Here is an 11,770-nt window from a genome sequence, read left to right on the forward strand (position 1 = left end):
AGAGATGGAGTGATGTGGTGCAGGAGGACGTGGAGCTGAGTGGACTTGCCGATGACTGGTACCAGCGGTGTCAAGATCGGCCTCTGTGGAGGAGGCTCGTGAAGGATGCTACTGGGCAGTTGGAGGCAGTCGCCCTCCAACAACAACGGAGGGCGGAGGAGAGACGCTCACAACAGCGAGCGGAGCGCCGGGTGGCTAAAGCACAGCAGGTTGGTACAGTAGGGGGCACAGGTGGTGCATCAGCCAGTCATCTCAGTCAGTCGACCCGTGGCACCTGGGTCTGCCCCGTGACCTCCTGCCAGCGGGCGTTCGACACTTCACGTGGCCTCAGGGTGCACATAGCCTGGCACAAGCGTCGTGGTGACGTCACCGCCACTTAGTGGCAAATGGCGGTTGTTGTTGTTGTATGTAAGTGTCTGTATGTAAGTGGCTGTATGTAAGTGTCTGTAAGTGTCTGTATGTAAGTATCTGTATTTAAGTGTCTGTATGTAAGTTTCTTTATGTAAGTGTATGTTTGTAAGTGTCTGTATGTAAGTGTCTCAGTGTCTGTATGTAAGTGTCTCAGTGTCTGTATGTAAGTGTCTGTATGTAAGCTTCTGTATGTAAGTGTCTGTAAGTAGTGTCTCTATGTAAGTGTCTCAGTGTCTGTATGTAAGTTTCTGTATGTAAGTGTCTCAATGTAAGTGTCTGTATGTAATTGTCTGTATGTAAGTGTCTCAGTGTCTGTATGTAAGTGTCTGTATGTAAGTGTCTGTATGTAAGTGTCTCAGTGTCTGTATGTAAGTGTCTGAATGTAAGTGTCTGTATGTAAGTGTCTGTATGTAAATGTCTCAGTGTCTGTATGTAAGTGTATGTATGCGTCTTTATGTAAGTGTATATGTAAGTGTCTCAGTGTCTGTATGTAAGTGTCTGTATGTAAGTGTCTGTATGTAAGTGTCTTAGTGTCTGTATGTAAGTGTCTGTATGTAATTGTCTGTATGTAAGTGTCTTTATGTAAGAGTCTGTATGTAAGTGTCTGTATGTAAGTGTCTAAGTGTCTGTATGTAAGTGTCTTTATGTAAGAGTCTGTATGTAAGTGTCTGTATGTAAGTGTCTAAGTGTGTGTATGTAAGGGTCTGTATGTAAGTGACTGTATGTAAGTGTCTGTATGTAAGTGTCTGTATGTAAGTGTTTGTATGTAAGTGTCTGTATGTAAGTGTCTCAGTGTCTGTTTGTGTCAGTATGTAAGTGTCTGTATGTAAGTGTCTATGTAAGTGTCTGTATGTAAGTGCCTGTATGTAAGTTTCTGTATGTAAGTGTCTGTATGTAAGTGTGTGTATGTAAGTGTCTGTATGTAAGTGTCTGTATGTAAGTGTCTCAGTATCTGTATGCAAATGTCTTTATGTAAGTGTCTGTATGTAAGTGTCTGTATGTAAGTGTCTGTATGTAAGTATCAGTGTCTGTATGTCAGTGTGTGTTTGTAAGTGTCTGTATGTAAGTGTCTGTATGTAAGTGTCTGTATGTTAAGTGTTTGTATGTAAGTGTCTGTATGTGAATATCTCAGTGTCTGTATGTAAGTGTCTGTATGTAAGTGACTGTATGTAAGTGTCTCAGTGTCTGTATGTAAGTGTCTGTATGTAAGTGTCTGTATGTAAGTATCTGTATGTAAATGTCTGTGTGTAAGTGTCTGTATGTAAGTGTCTTAGTGTCTGTATATAAGTGTCTGTATGTAAGTGTCTGTATGTGTCTGTATGTAAGTGTCTGTATGTAAGTGTCTGTATGTAAGTGTCTGTATGTGAGTGTCTGAGACCAGGAAAGGCAGCGGGCAGAGATGATCTCCCAAGCGAAATGCTGAGGGAGGGTGGCGTTTGTGCACAGACTGCCCTATATGACATCATAACAACAGTCTGGACCACTGGATGGGTTCCGCAGGATTGGAAGGATGCCCTGGTGGTCCCCCTTTTTAAGAAGGGGGACCGTACAGACTGTAACAACTACAGGGGCATCTCACTCCTCAGTGTGCCGGGAAAGGTCCTGGCAAGGATTATTCAGCATCGCCTTGCCAGGCACGCTGAGGAGAGGCTTGCGGAGCCCCAATGCGGTTTCAGGAAAGGGCGGTCCTGCACAGATGCCATATTTTCTGTCCGTCTGCTACAGCAGAGGTGTAGGGAATTCCAACAAGACCTACATCTCTGCTTTATTGACCTGGTCAAGGCCTATGATACCATCAGTAGGCCTGGGCTCTGGGTCGTTCTTCGTGCTTTTGGAGTACCTGACCCTCTGCTCACGATTATTAAGGACCTTCATGATGGTGAGCGGGCCCGGGTAAAACTACGTGGCCGGGAGTCAGAGCCATTCCCTGTACACCTTGGGGTGCGACAGGGATGTCCTCTGGCTCCCACATTATTTAACATTTATTTTGACCACGTAGTTCGTGAAGCCTTCAATAGCTGTACCGGGGGAATCTCCATATGGTACAGATATAATGGGAGGCTAATCGATGCCCGGGTGCGGTCAAGGGATGGCTCCCTATTGCTCAACCACGTTATGTATGCTGATGACTTGGTAATAGCTGCTCAGTCAGAGGAGGAGTTGGAGACGCTGCTGCTGAGACTGGAGAGTGCCACGAAGAGGTGGGGCCTTACCATCAGCCCCACCAAAACTAAGCACCTGCCTGGGTATTTTGTACCATCGGACACTCCACCCCCACAACTCCCAATCGGTGATGGGGCAGTTGTAGAGAGAGTGGAGAGTTTCCCATACCTGGGCAGTGTGCTTATGACTGGCTCCAGTTTAACAGCAGAGGTCTCACTCCGAATCAGTCGAGCGGCAATATCTTTTCATCGGTTGCGTAATGCTGTGTGGAAGCTACCTGGTCAGTCGCTCCGCACTAAGCTTCAGGTCTTCTCGGCCACGGTCATTCCCTCCCTTCTCTACGCTTGCGAAACGTGGACCCCCCTAATGGAACATCTTCGCCGGTTAGAAACATTTAGGCTGGCCTGCCTACGATCCATCCTGGGTTTAACCAGACTGGATTGTGTGAGGAGCTCACAAATCCTTGAAAGATCTGGGCAGGGTCCCATCGGTGAGCTCCTCCGGCAGGCAAGGCTGCGATGGCTGGGTCATGTAGCCCACATGCCCAGCCACCACATGCCGAAACAGCTTTTGTTTGGGGGGGCTAAGCGGGCGCGGCACGGGCTAGAGAAGAGATGGAGTGATGTGGTGCAGGAGGACGTGGAGCTGAGTGGACTTGCCGATGACTGGTACCAGCGGTGTCAAGATCGGCCTCTGTGGAGGAGGCTCGTGAAGGATGCTACTGGGCAGTTGGAGGCAGTCGCCCTCCAACAACAACGGAGGGCGGAGGAGAGACGCTCACAACAGCGAGCGGAGTGCCGGGTGGCTAAAGCACAGCAGGTTGGTACAGTAGGGGGCACAGGTGGTGCATCAGCCAGTCATCTCAGTCAGTCGACCCGTGGCACCTGGGTCTGCCCCGTGACCTCCTGCCAGCGGGCGTTCGACACTTCACGTGGCCTCAGGGTGCACATAGCCTGGCACAAGCGTCGTGGTGACGTCACCGCCACTTAGTGGCAAATGGCGGTTGTTGTTGTTGTATGTAAGTGTCTGTATGTAAGTGGCTGTATGTAAGTGTCTGTAAGTGTCTGTATGTAAGTATCTGTATGTAAGTGTCTGTATGTAAGTTTCTTTATGTAAGTGTATGTTTGTAAGTGTCTGTATGTAAGTGTCTCAGTGTCTGTATGTAAGTGTCTCAGTGTCTGTATGTAAGTGTCTGTATGTAAGCTTCTGTATGTAAGTGTCTGTAAGTAGTGTCTCTATGTAAGTGTCTCAGTGTCTGTATGTAAGTTTCTGTATGTAAGTGTCTCAATGTAAGTGTCTGTATGTAATTGTCTGTATGTAAGTGTCTCAGTGTCTGTATGTAAGTGTCTGTATGTAAGTGTCTGTATGTAAGTGTCTCAGTGTCTGTATGTAAGTGTCTGAATGTAAGTGTCTGTATGTAAGTGTCTGTATGTAAATGTCTCAGTGTCTGTATGTAAGTGTATGTATGCGTCTTTATGTAAGTGTATATGTAAGTGTCTCAGTGTCTGTATGTAAGTGTCTGTATGTAAGTGTCTGTATGTAAGTGTCTTAGTGTCTGTATGTAAGTGTCTGTATGTAATTGTCTGTATGTAAGTGTCTTTATGTAAGAGTCTGTATGTAAGTGTCTGTATGTAAGTGTCTAAGTGTCTGTATGTAAGTGTCTTTATGTAAGAGTCTGTATGTAAGTGTCTGTATGTAAGTGTCTAAGTGTGTGTATGTAAGGGTCTGTATGTAAGTGTCTGTATGTAAGTGTCTGTATGTAAGTGTCTGTATGTAAGTGTTTGTATGTAAGTGTCTGTATGTAAGTGTCTCAGTGTCTGTTTGTGTCAGTATGTAAGTGTCTGTATGTAAGTGTCTATGTAAGTGTCTGTATGTAAGTGCCTGTATGTAAGTTTCTGTATGTAAGTGTCTGTATGTAAGTGTGTGTATGTAAGTGTCTGTATGTAAGTGTCTGTATGTAAGTGTCTCAGTATCTGTATGCAAATGTCTTTATGTAAGTGTCTGTATGTAAGTGTCTGTATGTAAGTGTCTGTATGTAAGTATCAGTGTCTGTATGTCAGTGTGTGTTTGTAAGTGTCTGTATGTAAGTGTCTGTATGTAAGTGTCTCAGTGTCTGTAAGTAAGTGTCTAAGTAAGTGTCTGTATGTAAGTGTCTGTATGTAAGTGTCTGTATGTTAAGTGTTTGTATGTAAGTGTCTGTATGTGAATATCTCAGTGTCTGTATGTAAGTGTCTGTATGTAAGTGACTGTATGTAAGTGTCTCAGTGTCTGTATGTAAGTGTCTGTATGTAAGTGTCTGTATGTAAGTATCTGTATGTAAATGTCTGTGTGTAAGTGTCTGTATGTAAGTGTCTTAGTGTCTGTATATAAGTGTCTGTATGTAAGTGTCTGTATGTGTCTGTATGTAAGTGTCTGTATGTAAGTGTCTGTATGTAAGTGTCTGTATGTGAGTGTCTGAGACCAGGAAAGGCAGCGGGCAGAGATGATCTCCCAAGCGAAATGCTGAGGGAGGGTGGCGTTTGTGCACAGACTGCCCTATATGACATCATAACAACAGTCTGGACCACTGGATGGGTTCCGCAGGATTGGAAGGATGCCCTGGTGGTCCCCCTTTTTAAGAAGGGGGACCGCACAGACTGTAACAACTACAGGGGCATCTCACTCCTCAGTGTGCCGGGAAAGGTCCTGGCAAGGATTATTCAGCATCGCCTTGCCAGGCACGCTGAGGAGAGGCTTGCGGAGCCCCAATGCGGTTTCAGGAAAGGGCGGTCCTGCACAGATGCCATATTTTCTGTCCGTCTGCTACAGCAGAGGTGTAGGGAATTCCAACAAGACCTACATCTCTGCTTTATTGACCTGGTCAAGGCCTATGATACCATCAGTAGGCCTGGGCTCTGGGTCGTTCTTCGTGCTTTTGGAGTACCTGACCCTCTGCTCACGATTATTAAGGACCTTCATGATGGTGAGCGGGCCCGGGTAAAACTACGTGGCCGGGAGTCAGAGCCATTCCCTGTACACCTTGGGGTGCGACAGGGATGTCCTCTGGCTCCCACATTATTTAACATTTATTTTGACCACGTAGTTCGTGAAGCCTTCAATAGCTGTACCGGGGGAATCTCCATATGGTACAGATATAATGGGAGGCTAATCGATGCCCGGGTGCGGTCAAGGGATGGCTCCCTATTGCTCAACCACGTTATGTATGCTGATGACTTGGTAATAGCTGCTCAGTCAGAGGAGGAGTTGGAGACGCTGCTGCTGAGACTGGAGAGTGCCACGAAGAGGTGGGGCCTTACCATCAGCCCCACCAAAACTAAGCACCTGCCTGGGTATTTTGTACCATCGGACACTCCACCCCCACAACTCCCAATCGGTGATGGGGCAGTTGTAGAGAGAGTGGAGAGTTTCCCATACCTGGGCAGTGTGCTTATGACTGGCTCCAGTTTAACAGCAGAGGTCTCACTCCGAATCAGTCGAGCGGCAATATCTTTTCATCGGTTGCGTAATGCTGTGTGGAAGCTACCTGGTCAGTCGCTCCGCACTAAGCTTCAGGTCTTCTCGGCCACGGTCATTCCCTCCCTTCTCTACGCTTGCGAAACGTGGACCCCCCTAATGGAACATCTTCGCCGGTTAGAAACATTTAGGCTGGCCTGCCTACGATCCATCCTGGGTTTAACCAGACTGGATTGTGTGAGGAGCTCACAAATCCTTGAAAGATCTGGGCAGGGTCCCATCGGTGAGCTCCTCCGGCAGGCAAGGCTGCGATGGCTGGGTCATGTAGCCCACATGCCCAGCCACCGCATGCCGAAACAGCTTTTGTTTGGGGGGGCTAAGCGGGCGCGGCACGGGCTAGAGAAGAGATGGAGTGATGTGGTGCAGGAGGACGTGGAGCTGAGTGGACTTGCCGATGACTGGTACCAGCGGTGTCAAGATCGGCCTCTGTGGAGGAGGCTCGTGAAGGATGCTACTGGGCAGTTGGAGGCAGTCGCCCTCCAACAACAACGGAGGGCGGAGGAGAGACGCTCACAACAGCGAGCGGAGCGCCGGGTGGCTAAAGCACAGCAGGTTGGCACAGTAGGGGGCACAGGTGGTGCATCAGCCAGTCATCTCAGTCAGTCGACCCGTGGCACCTGGGTCTGCCCCGTGACCTCCTGCCAGCGGGCGTTCGACACTTCATGTGGCCTCAGGGTGCACATAGCCTGGCACAAGCGTCGTGGTGACGTCACCGCCACTTAGTGGCAAATGGCGGTTGTTGTTGTTGTTGTTGTATGTAAGTGTCTGTATGTAAGTGGCTGTATGTAAGTGTCTGTAAGTGTCTGTATGTAAGTATCTGTATGTAAGTGTCTGTATGTAAGTTTCTTTATGTAAGTGTATGTTTGTAAGTGTCTGTATGTAAGTGTCTCAGTGTCTGTATGTAAGTGTCTCAGTGTCTGTATGTAAGTGTCTGTATGTAAGCTTCTGTATGTAAGTGTCTGTAAGTAGTGTCTCTATGTAAGTGTCTCAGTGTCTGTATGTAAGTTTCTGTATGTAAGTGTCTCAATGTAAGTGTCTGTATGTAATTGTCTGTATGTAAGTGTCTCAGTGTCTGTATGTAAGTGTCTGTATGTAAGTGTCTGTATGTAAGTGTCTCAGTGTCTGTATGTAAGTGTATGTAAGTGTCTGTATGTAAGTGTCTGTATGTACGTGTCTCAGTGTCTGTATGTAAGTGTATGTAAGCGTCTGTATGTAAGTGTCTATATAAGTGTCTCAGTGTTTGTATGTAAGTGTCTGTATGTAAGTGTCTGTATGTAAGTGTCTGTATGTAAGTGTCTGTATATAAGTGTCTGTATGTAAGTGTCTGTATGTAAGTGTTTGTATGTAAGTGTCTCAGTATCTGTATGTAAATGTCTTTATGTAAGTGTCTGTATGTAAGTGTCTCAGTGTCTGTTTGTGTCAGTATGTAAGTGTCTGTATGTAAGTGTCTGTATGTAAGTGTCTATGTAAGTGTCTCAGTGTCTGTATGTAAGTGTCTGTATGTAAGTGTCTGTATGTAAGTGTCTTAGTGTCTGTATGTAAGTGTCTGTATGTAATTGTCTGTATGTAAGTGTCTTTATGTAAGAGTCTGTATGTAAGTATCTGTATGTAAGTGTCTAAGTGTCTGTATGTAAGTGTCTTTATGTAAGAGTCTGTATGTAAGTGTCTGTATGTAAGTGTCTAAGTGTGTGTATGTAAGGGTCTGTATGTAAGTGTCTGCATGTAAGTATCTGTATGTAAGTGTCTGTACGTAAGTGTTTGTATGTAAGTGTCTGTATGTAAGTGTCTCAGTGTCTGTTTGTGTCAGTATGTAAGTGTCTGTATGTAAGTGTCTGTATGTAAGTGTCTGTATGTAAGTGTGTGTATGTACGTGTCTGTATGTAAGTGTCTGTATGTAAGTGTCTCACTATCTGTATGTAAATGTCTTTATGTAAGTGTCTGTATGTAAGTGTCTGTATGTAAGTGTCTGTATGTAAGTCTCAGTGTCTGTATGTCAGTGTGTGTTTGTAAGTGTCTGTATGTAAGTATCTGTATGTAAGTGTCTGTATTTAAGTGTCTCAGTGTCTGTAAGTAAGTGTCTAAGTGTCTGTATGTAAGTGTCTGTATGTAAGCTTCTGTATGTAAGTGTCTGTAAGTAATGTCTCTATGTAAGTGTCTCAGTGTCTATATGTAAGTGTCTGTATGTAAGTGTCTCAATGTAAGTGTCTGTATGTAAGTGTCTGTATGTCAGTGTCACAGTGTCTGTATGTAAGTGTCTGTATGTAAGTGTCTCAGTGTCTGTATGTAAGTGTCTGTATGTAAGCATCTGTATGTGTCTATGTAAGTGTCTCAGTGTCTGTATGTAAGTGTCTGTATGTAAGTGTCTGTATGTAAGTGTCTCAGTGTCTGTATGTAAGTGTCTGTATGTAAGTGTCTCAGTGTCTGTATGTAAGTGTATGTAAGCGTCTGTATGTAAGTGTCTATGTAAGTGTCTCAGTGTCTGTATGTAAGTGTCTGTATGTAAGTGTCTGTATGTAAGTGTCTCAGTGTCTGTATGTAAGTGTCTGTATGTAATTGTCTGTATGTAAGTGTCTTTATGTAAGAGTCTGTATGTAAGTGTCTGTATGTAAGTGTCTAAGTGTCTGTATGTAAGTGTCTCTATGTAAGAGTCTGTATGTAAGTGTCTGTATGTAAGTGTCTAAGTGTCTGTATGTAAGGGTCTGTATGTAAGTGTCTATATGTAAGTGTCTGTATGTAAGTGTCTGTATGTAAGTGTCTGTATGTAAGTGTTTGTATGTAAGTGTCTGTATGTAAGTGTCTCAGTGTCTGTTTGTAAGTGTCAGCATGTAAGTGTCTGTATGTAAGTGTCTATGTAAGTGTCTGTATGTAAGTGCCTGTATGTAAGTGTCTGTATGTAAGTGTCTGTATGTAAGTGTCTGTATGTAAGTGACTGTATGTAAGTGTGTGTATGTAAGTGTCTGTATGTAAGTGTCTGTATGTAAGTGTGTCAGTATCTGTATGTAAGTGTCTGTATGTAAGTGTCTGTATGTAAGTGTCTCTATGTAAGTCTCAGTGTCTGTATGTCAGTGTGTGTTTGTAAGTGTCTGTATGTAAGTGTCTGTATGTAAGTGTCTGTATTTAAGTGTCTCAGTGTCTGTAAGTAAGTGTCTAAGTAAGTGTCTGTATGTAAGTGTCTGTATGTAAGTGTCTGTATATAAGTGTCTGTATGTAAGTGTCTGTATGTAAGTGTCTAAGTGTGTGTATGTAAGGGTCTGTATGTAAGTGTCTGTATGTAAGTGTCTGTATGTAAGTGTCTGAATGTAAGTGTCTGTATGTAAGTATCTGTATGTAAGTGTCTGTATGTAAGTGTCTGTATGTACGTGTCTTAGTGTCTGTATGTAAGTGTCTGTATGTAAGTGTCTGTATGTAATTGTCTGTATGTAAGTGTCTCAGATCTGTATGTGTCTGTATGTAAGTGTCTGTATGTAAGTGTCTGTATGTAAGTGGCTGTATGTACGTGTCCGTATGTAAGTGTCTTTATGTAAGAGTCTGTATGTAAGTGTCTGTATGTGTCTGTATGTAAGTGTCTGTATGTAAGTGTCTGTATGTTAAGTGTCTGTATGTAAGTATCTCAGTGTCTGTATGTAAGTTTCTGTATGTAAGTGTCTGTATGTAAGTGTCTCAGTGTCTGTATGTAAGTGTCTGTATGTAAGCTTCTGTATGTAAGTGTCTGTAAGTAATGTCTCTATGTAAGTGTCTCAGTGTCTGTATGTAAGTGTCTGTATGTAAGTGTCTCAATGTAAGTGTCTGTATGTAAGTGTCTGTATGTCAGTGTCACAGTGTCTGTATGTAAGTGTCTGTATGTAAGTGTCTCAGTGTCTGTATGTAAGTGTCTGTATGTAAGCATCTGTATGTGTCTATGTAAGTGTCTCAGTGTCTGTATATAAGTGTCTGTATGTAAGTGTCTGTATGTAAGTGTCTCAGTTTCTGTATGTAAGTGTATGTAAGTGTCTGTATGTAAGTGTCTCAGTGTCTGTATGTAAGTGTATGTAAGCGTCTGTATGTAAGTGTCTATGTAAGTGTCTCAGTGTCTGTATGTAAGTGTCTGTATGTAAGTGTCTGTATGTAAGTGTCTGTATGTAAGTGTCTCAGTGTCTGTATGTAAGTGTCTGTATGTAAGTGTCTGTATGTAAGTGTCTCAGATCTGTATGTGTCTGTATGTAAGTGTCTGTATGTAAGTGTCTGTATGTAAGTGGCTGTATGTACGTGTCCGTATGTAAGTGTCTTTATGTAAGAGTCTGTATGTAAGTGTCTGTATGTGTCTGTATGGAAGTGTCTGTATGTAAGTGTCTGTATGTTAAGTGTCTGTATGTAAGTATCTCAGTGTCTGTATGTAAGTTTCTGTATGTAAGTGTCTGTATGTAAGTGTCTCAGTGTCTGTATGTAAGTGTCTGTATGTAAGCTTCTGTATGTAAGTGTCTGTAAGTAATGTCTCTATGTAAGTGTCTCAGTGTCTGTATGTAAGTTTCTGTATGTAAGTGTCTCAATGTAAGTGTCTGTATGTAAGTGTCTGTATGTCAGTGTCACAGTGTCTGTATGTAAGTGTCTGTATGTAAGTGTCTCAGTGTCTGTATGTAAGTGTCTGTATGTAAGCATCTGTATGTGTCTATGTAAGTGTCTCAGTGTCTGTATATAAGTGTCTGTATGTAAGTGTCTGTATGTAAGTGTCTCAGTGTCTGTATGTAAGTGTATGTAAGTGTCTGTATGTAAGTGTCTGTATGTAAGTGTATGTAAGCGTCTGTATGTAAGTGTCTATGTAAGTGTCTCAGTGTCTGTATGTAAGTGTTTGTATGTAAGTGTCTGTATGTAAGTGTCTCAGTGTCTGTATGTAAGTGTCTGTATGTAATTGTCTGTATGTAAGTGTCTTTACGTAAGAGTCTGTATGTAAGTGTCTGTATGTAAGTGTCTAAGTGTCTGTATGTAAGTGTCTCTATGTAAGAGTCTGTATGTAAGTGTCTGTATGTAAGTGTCTAAGTGTCTGTATGTAAGGGTCTGTATGTAAGTGTCTATATGTAAGTGCCTGTATGTAAGTGTCTGTATGTAAGTGTCTGTATGTAAGTGTCTGTATGTAAGTGTGTGTATGTAAGTGTCTTATGTAAGTGTCTGTATGTAAGTGTCTCACTATCTGTATGTAAATGTCTTTATGTAAATGTCTGTATGTAAGTGTCTGTATGTAAGTGTCTGTATGTAAGTCTCAGTGTCTGTATGTCAGTGTGTGTTTGTAAGTGTCTGTATGTAAGTATCTGTATGTAAGTGTCTGTATGTTAAGTGTCTGTATGTAAGTATCTCAGTGTCTGTATGTAAGTTTCTGTATGTAAGTGTCTGTATGTAAGTGTCTCAGTGTCTGTATGTAAGTGTCTGTATGTAAGCTTCTGTATGTAAGTGTCTGTAAGTAATGTCTCTATGTAAGTGTCTCAGTGTCTGTATGTAAGTTTCTGTATGTAAGTGTCTCAATGTAAGTGTCTGTATGTAAGTGTCTGTATGTCAGTGTCACAGTGTCTGTATGTAAGTGTCTGTATGTAAGTGTCTCAGTGTCTGTATGTAAGTGTCTGTATGTAAGCATCTGTATGTGTCTATGTAAGTGTCTCAGTGTCTGTATATAAGTGTCTGTATGTAAGTGTCTGTATGTAAGTGTCTCAGTGTC

The sequence above is a fragment of the Petromyzon marinus genome, unplaced genomic scaffold (assembly GCF_048934315.1).
Source record: "Petromyzon marinus isolate PM22_M1 ecotype Great Lakes invasive population unplaced genomic scaffold, UKy_Petmar_22M1.pri1.0 PM_G_Scaffold_2, whole genome shotgun sequence".
Lineage (NCBI taxonomy): Eukaryota > Metazoa > Chordata > Hyperoartia > Petromyzontiformes > Petromyzontidae > Petromyzon > Petromyzon marinus.